The sequence below is a fragment of the Nicotiana tomentosiformis genome, chromosome 4, assembly GCF_000390325.3.
Source record: "Nicotiana tomentosiformis chromosome 4, ASM39032v3, whole genome shotgun sequence".
In the NCBI taxonomy this organism is placed as follows: Eukaryota; Viridiplantae; Streptophyta; class Magnoliopsida; order Solanales; family Solanaceae; genus Nicotiana; species Nicotiana tomentosiformis.
Window position 1 is genome coordinate 43,126,733 of NC_090815.1, and position 5,688 is coordinate 43,132,420.

At 36.2% G+C, this 5,688-nt stretch overlaps 1 long non-coding RNA gene across 2 annotated transcripts; it reads right to left on the reverse strand.

Moving 5' to 3' along the window:
- Window positions 1-2,619: 2,619 nt before the first annotated feature.
- On the reverse strand, window positions 2,620-4,478 carry LOC104120226 (uncharacterized). Of its 2 annotated transcripts, none has more exons than XR_011415372.1 (2): window positions 4,158-4,478; window positions 2,620-2,905 (listed from the first exon to the last, which is right to left on the reverse strand). It is a non-coding gene; the product is annotated as an uncharacterized lncRNA (long non-coding RNA). The 2 variants fall into 2 exon arrangements; XR_011415373.1 differs by having other exon boundaries at window positions 2,620-2,912.
- Window positions 4,479-5,688: the final 1,210 nt, after the last annotated feature.

The window sequence follows — 5,688 nt, forward strand, 5'->3', positions numbered from 1 at the left end:
ACCTGTACTAAAATTCCCTCTCTGAGCCAAACTTAGATTAACTGGACAAAAATTACCCAAACACGCCGCACTGAGCAACGCGCTGTGCGTCGCATTAGTGGACTTCTTCGCATTAGGCTATGACCATTTGATTGTCCCCTTATTGGGCATGATGTTAGCGTGAGGTATTAATCCATAACTTAAGGCATTTGCAATTCTAAGTCATTTGTTCTAAGGAACAACGTGCCTCAGACCATCAGCCACGTCGTGCTAGGCCATTTTTTGGCGTTGAGCAAATTTCTTCTATTTTTTATATATGTATACTCTTTCCTCGACCCCCGAACTCAATCCCGGCTTAACTCTCAAACTTTTACTCAGGCTTCAAAGTTCTCTTTTATTTATTTTAGCTCCAAAAACCAAGCTCAACCCGCAATCTCAACCTACACAACAGAAAATGTATATGAGTATAAATTATTTATATTTTAGCTTACACACAATTAAAGTGTAGCAAATAATGGGTGCAAAGTAGCCAAAAATCCGCATTTTTAGACTACCATCACCCTCAAATCCTCAAATTTCACTCTCCAATGACATAGTCCATAAATTCCTAAATTCTAACTTAGATTGATGAAAATTAGGCGTAATAATCAATGGGTATTCAATATTTATGGACAAAAGTGATAAAAAGTCACTTACCTCTTTAATCTAGGTGGAAAACTCTCCAAAACTCTCCCTAGTCCAAACTCAAAAATTCCAAAAATGAGAAACAAAACACTAAACCCTTTGATTTTATTCTTCTGCCATCGATTCCGCATTTGTGGAATCCATTTTTGCACATGCGATACCGCTGTTGCAGAAAAATTCTCGCTTCTGCAAAGTCCACTTAAACGCCAACTAGCCACTTATGCGGCCAAAATCTGCTTCTGTGGGTCAGCTTATGTGGTCCACATCACGCTTCTGCGTGTCCGCACCTGTGGAAGTCTTCTGCATCTGTGATCCCCAGCCCATCAAGCCAAAATCCGCTTCTGCGGACCTCTGCACGCACCTGCAAAAATCCCTAGCCTTGCCCAATTCCGCTTCTGCGTCCCTCTAGCCGTACCTACGGTGTCACATCTACGGCCAAGTCCACCGCAGGTGCGATTACACCAGCTATCCAAAACCATTCCGCAATGCTCTAAGTCCAAATATAAACCCGTTAATCATCCAAAACTCATGCGAGGCCCTCGGGACCTCAACCAAAGATACCAACAAGTCCTAAATCACAACCCGAACTTAATAGAAACCTCAAATCACATCAAACAACATTTAAATCACGAATCGCACCCCAATTCAAGCCTAATGAAACTAATGAATTTCTAAATTCTAAAACTATTGGCGAATCCTACCAAACCAACTCCGATTCAAACTTCTAGAACTGAAATTCGAACCCGAAATCAACAAAGTCAACTCTCGGTCTAACCTTTCAACCTTCCAAACCATCAACTTTTCAACTTTTCTCTCTCATACCTCTTTTTTTACGGGGAAAGGACTGTTTCCAATTTAAGTGACATTATTGGAATGAGATTATTTTATTTTAATTTTTAAAGTCACCACTTGGAATAATTATTTACGCCGTCCCAAGTCACCTGTTATTTTAAATATCAAATCAAGAAAATTTTGACTCTATTTAAGTTTGTGAAACACATAAGACCGAGTAAGAAATTTCGTTAACCCAGGAGAATGTATTAGTCACTCTCGAATTCTATGGTTTTAGCACGGTCATTTTACAATCATAATTTGGATTGATTATCTGTTTATTACATATTTTAAACCTATGTGTATTTTTACCCCTTTACCGCTTTTAATTACTTGATTATTAAATTATGAAATTATCTTTGAAACGGATCATGTGTGTGTGAATCTATTTGTTTTTTGTGTGAGAAATCAAGTCACGCGTATTTATACACAATTAATAACATTTTATTATTGTTAAGATTGTTTGGCGAAAGTCGTGCAAACGCATAGCTCGATTTATTTTGGGATCGCAATTATGTCACGCAAACATATACATAATCACAATAATAAATTAAGCCGCGCCTAAAGCATTCTACGAGTAATCATGAGTTAATTGGTTTCCTAAGTTCGAGGATTAAAATGAGAGGTTCTAACCTTATGGCATTAATCGATAAAGATTAAAATACAAGTTTGGGTGTACATATGCTACTGAAGTGCTACCACTGGTTGAAACTTGATTGTTGCAATTCGTGAAGGAAACACGCAATGTTTGAATTAAGGGAAACAATTTTAGTTTGTTAAGGAGGGCAAGGTGAAGCAACCGGTTGTGTTTTATATTAGGAAAATCAATTAATGAGTTAATCATATTGGTTAGATATTCTATTGATTAATAATTAATTAAAAGCTTAGGGTCATCTAATTAGAACCCTAGATGAAGACGTCAAACAGGTCAAAATGTGAAGCAGATATGAGTCAGAACGAAGCGTATGGCATCCCAACCCTTCTACGATGGTGTGATTGCTCATGCGATAAGGCAGGTTTCCATATGGGCTTAAAATTGAGCCTGAATACATGTAGTGTCCAATGTTCACTTTACTCTAAATTGATTAAATAGCCTCGTTTGGGACAACTAGTCAGTCCAATAACTTTTGAACACTAAACATGGACTTTCAGTTGGATTTGCACACATCAGAAGTCACGAAGTTAATTACAAAAATATTAATACATGATTATCCAAGTTTAAATATCACAGCACTGATAAAAAATCATAAAGAAAACATAATTGAAATTCTAGCTCATACTAACAGCCACTTCTATTGAACCAAGCACCTTCTATTTTCTGGAATCAAACAATATTACAACACATAGGCTTCGCATAATTAACTCATTTCTCCACAAACTTTGGATTTCAACGTGAAATCCGTAATTCAACCTTCATCCTCATGAGTTAAAGACGTCAACAGTAAACAAATTCAATTCAAAAATTTATGAACTCATAAATGCTTGACTAACAGTATGTTTTAATGTACTAATATGATGACTAATACATGTTTCTTTAAGATGAGTGGACTATCAGCGACAACTAACAAGTATGTGAGCAATTTCAATCCAATTACCACTAAACAAACATGAATTGATGCTAACAGAGGAACAAATAACAGATCTAGCAGACAAGCACAAAAAGTTTCGGAAATTAAACATAGTCATGGAATCAAACAATCCAAATCTTAATTTGCACAGTCAAAGGGAATTACAAATGGGGTTTTGACATATTCGGCAGCAGAAACAACAATTAATGACCAAATAAAGGCCTGAAGAAGAAAAATGAAGAAATTCAGCTATAATTTGAACAGCAAACAGCAACAGAACCAGCAAACATCCTCAATTTCCAATCTAATTATCAACTTGAAACCCTAGAAAATATTGAACTAAATCAACAGAACTTAGAATCACTTTTTGAAGCCTTATTTTTTTGCTTTGATTTTCTGGAGTTTTTTGTTCTTCAGGTCTGAAATCTGAATCCCAAGTTTCAGACTGCTTCTAAACGTGAGAGTGAATAGGTGACCAAAGTGTGAAGGAAGATTCCCTTTTATAACCAATTTCAACAGCTTTCAGTTATTTCTTTTTCTTTTTAATCCCTCTATTTTCTGTTTATCACCCCTCAGTCCTCAATACTTGACCTATTGGAAGTGTTCCTTTACTAACACACCCCTATCCCTTATTTCTGAGAGCTTCCTAATTAGTTAACTAAAATATTCTTTAAATTTTATTTCCCTTAGCCCCCCCCAGGCTTTTGTTATTTACTACTTCTTTGTTTACCCCTTCCAGCAATCCTTCCTTTTAACTGCTTCTTTTACTTTTTTTTTCCTTTTTGTTTACTGTCATTTTATATGAAATGAACCAAGCAGGCCTGGGCCTTTCAATCAAAACCTCATGAATTTTGGGGCCCAATTCCGTGATTCTTACCAAATCAAATCATTAATTAATGTTCAATATGGCAGAATTGATTAGATTAAAGCCAATTAACTAATTATATGTATCACTTAACAAAATTGAATGGCACAATCATATAATTAATATTCAAATAAATATCGCAATTAAACCTAAACTAAGAGACATAATCATGAAACTTATACACCTAAACTAACATCTCAGTAATAAGGAGCATACGGAGAAGAAATTACCTAATGATCTCCAGACGAGATGCCAAAAGGAATGACTCCATAGAGGTCTTGGTCATTGAGACCTATCTAATGATATAAGTATTGAGGTATATCAAGCATCAATGATCGAGAAAAGTGGGAAGGGGCCAAGTGGGTTACGGTTTGGATGAAGATGGTGATAAGATGAAAATTGTATTTGATCTTGGTGGGATGGTGTAGAGGAATCTATTGGTGCCGGTTTGGGGTCGATTGGTTAACTCCGGCCGGCGGAGATGATTTCCGATAGGCGGTCTATGGCGGAGAGAGGCGGAGGGGAATGGGGTGTGAGAGATGTGTCTTTGGGGGGGGGGGGGGTAGGGGGAAGGGGGGTTGTCAGATAGTTATGAGTAAAATGAAGGTGAGCTCCCGACCGTCTGATTGAATGAGATGAAGGGCTAGGATTAATTAGAACAAAACGGCATCGTTTTGCTTAATGAGGACTTTGGACCGGGTAGGGATGGAGATCTAGGCTGGAGCAGAGTGAGGAGTAACTGGGCCACCGATTTCGTTTGGCCCAATTTGAAAATATGTGAACCATTAACCCTTTTCTTTTCTTCTTTGTTAAATCTTTTAAAGTTAACCTCTATATAGAAACTCAAATTAAAACTTTTGCACATTTAACCCACTTAGTCCATTTTATCCAACAATCAAAGTAAACTTTCATTGAATTACTAACTAAAAAAATTGTAAAGAAAAATTACTAATATTTTTTTTGTGATTTTATGTTTTAACAATGCAATTAAATCATGCAATTATGATCTAAAGATGTGAAGATTAAAATATAAAATATTGTTTTTCATTTTTATGATGTAAAACATGTTACTTAAAATGCACGAAACACAAATATGCGCAAAACAAATCAAATAAAATATAGAACAATTCCCAAATTTCAAAAAAAGTAATAAAAGCTATTTTGGATTATTTTAGGAGTACTTTAGGCATAGGACAAAAATTACGTGCTCACGATCCTCTTTGCTCGAGAACATGAAGAGTTTTCGGAAAAAGATAAAGTATGCAATCATGAGCTATTTTAGCCTGTTTGATACTCCATCAGAAGCATTTTGGAATGTTTTGACCGAACCTTGATTCGGAGGTTGCCTACAAATCCTTGGCTATAAAGGAATCAGGCCCGTGTAGTTCTAGAAGTTTTGGTAGCTGGGACTACCGAAAATTTGTGATTTCAACTACAGTTGCTGCTGTTACTGCTTGTTGAACTCCATATTACACCAAAAATCAAAATAAGCTAGACGTGCCTATCAGTTATGAGTTAAAACATGCCTATCTATAAGTCTTTTGAAGCTTGGTCTTGAGCCTTTACTGGTCCTCCATGCAGACATTGATATGAACCTTGATTCTTGCTAGTTGCAGGTGCTAGTTCACTCTTCTACGGCTTCTTTCAATCAAAACTGGAAATGCATTGCTCATGACTTCAATCATGTCTTGAGCAATCCACATATTTTCATCCTCTTTTGCATTTTGGATTCACTTCTTTTTCTTTTCTTTTCTTTATTCT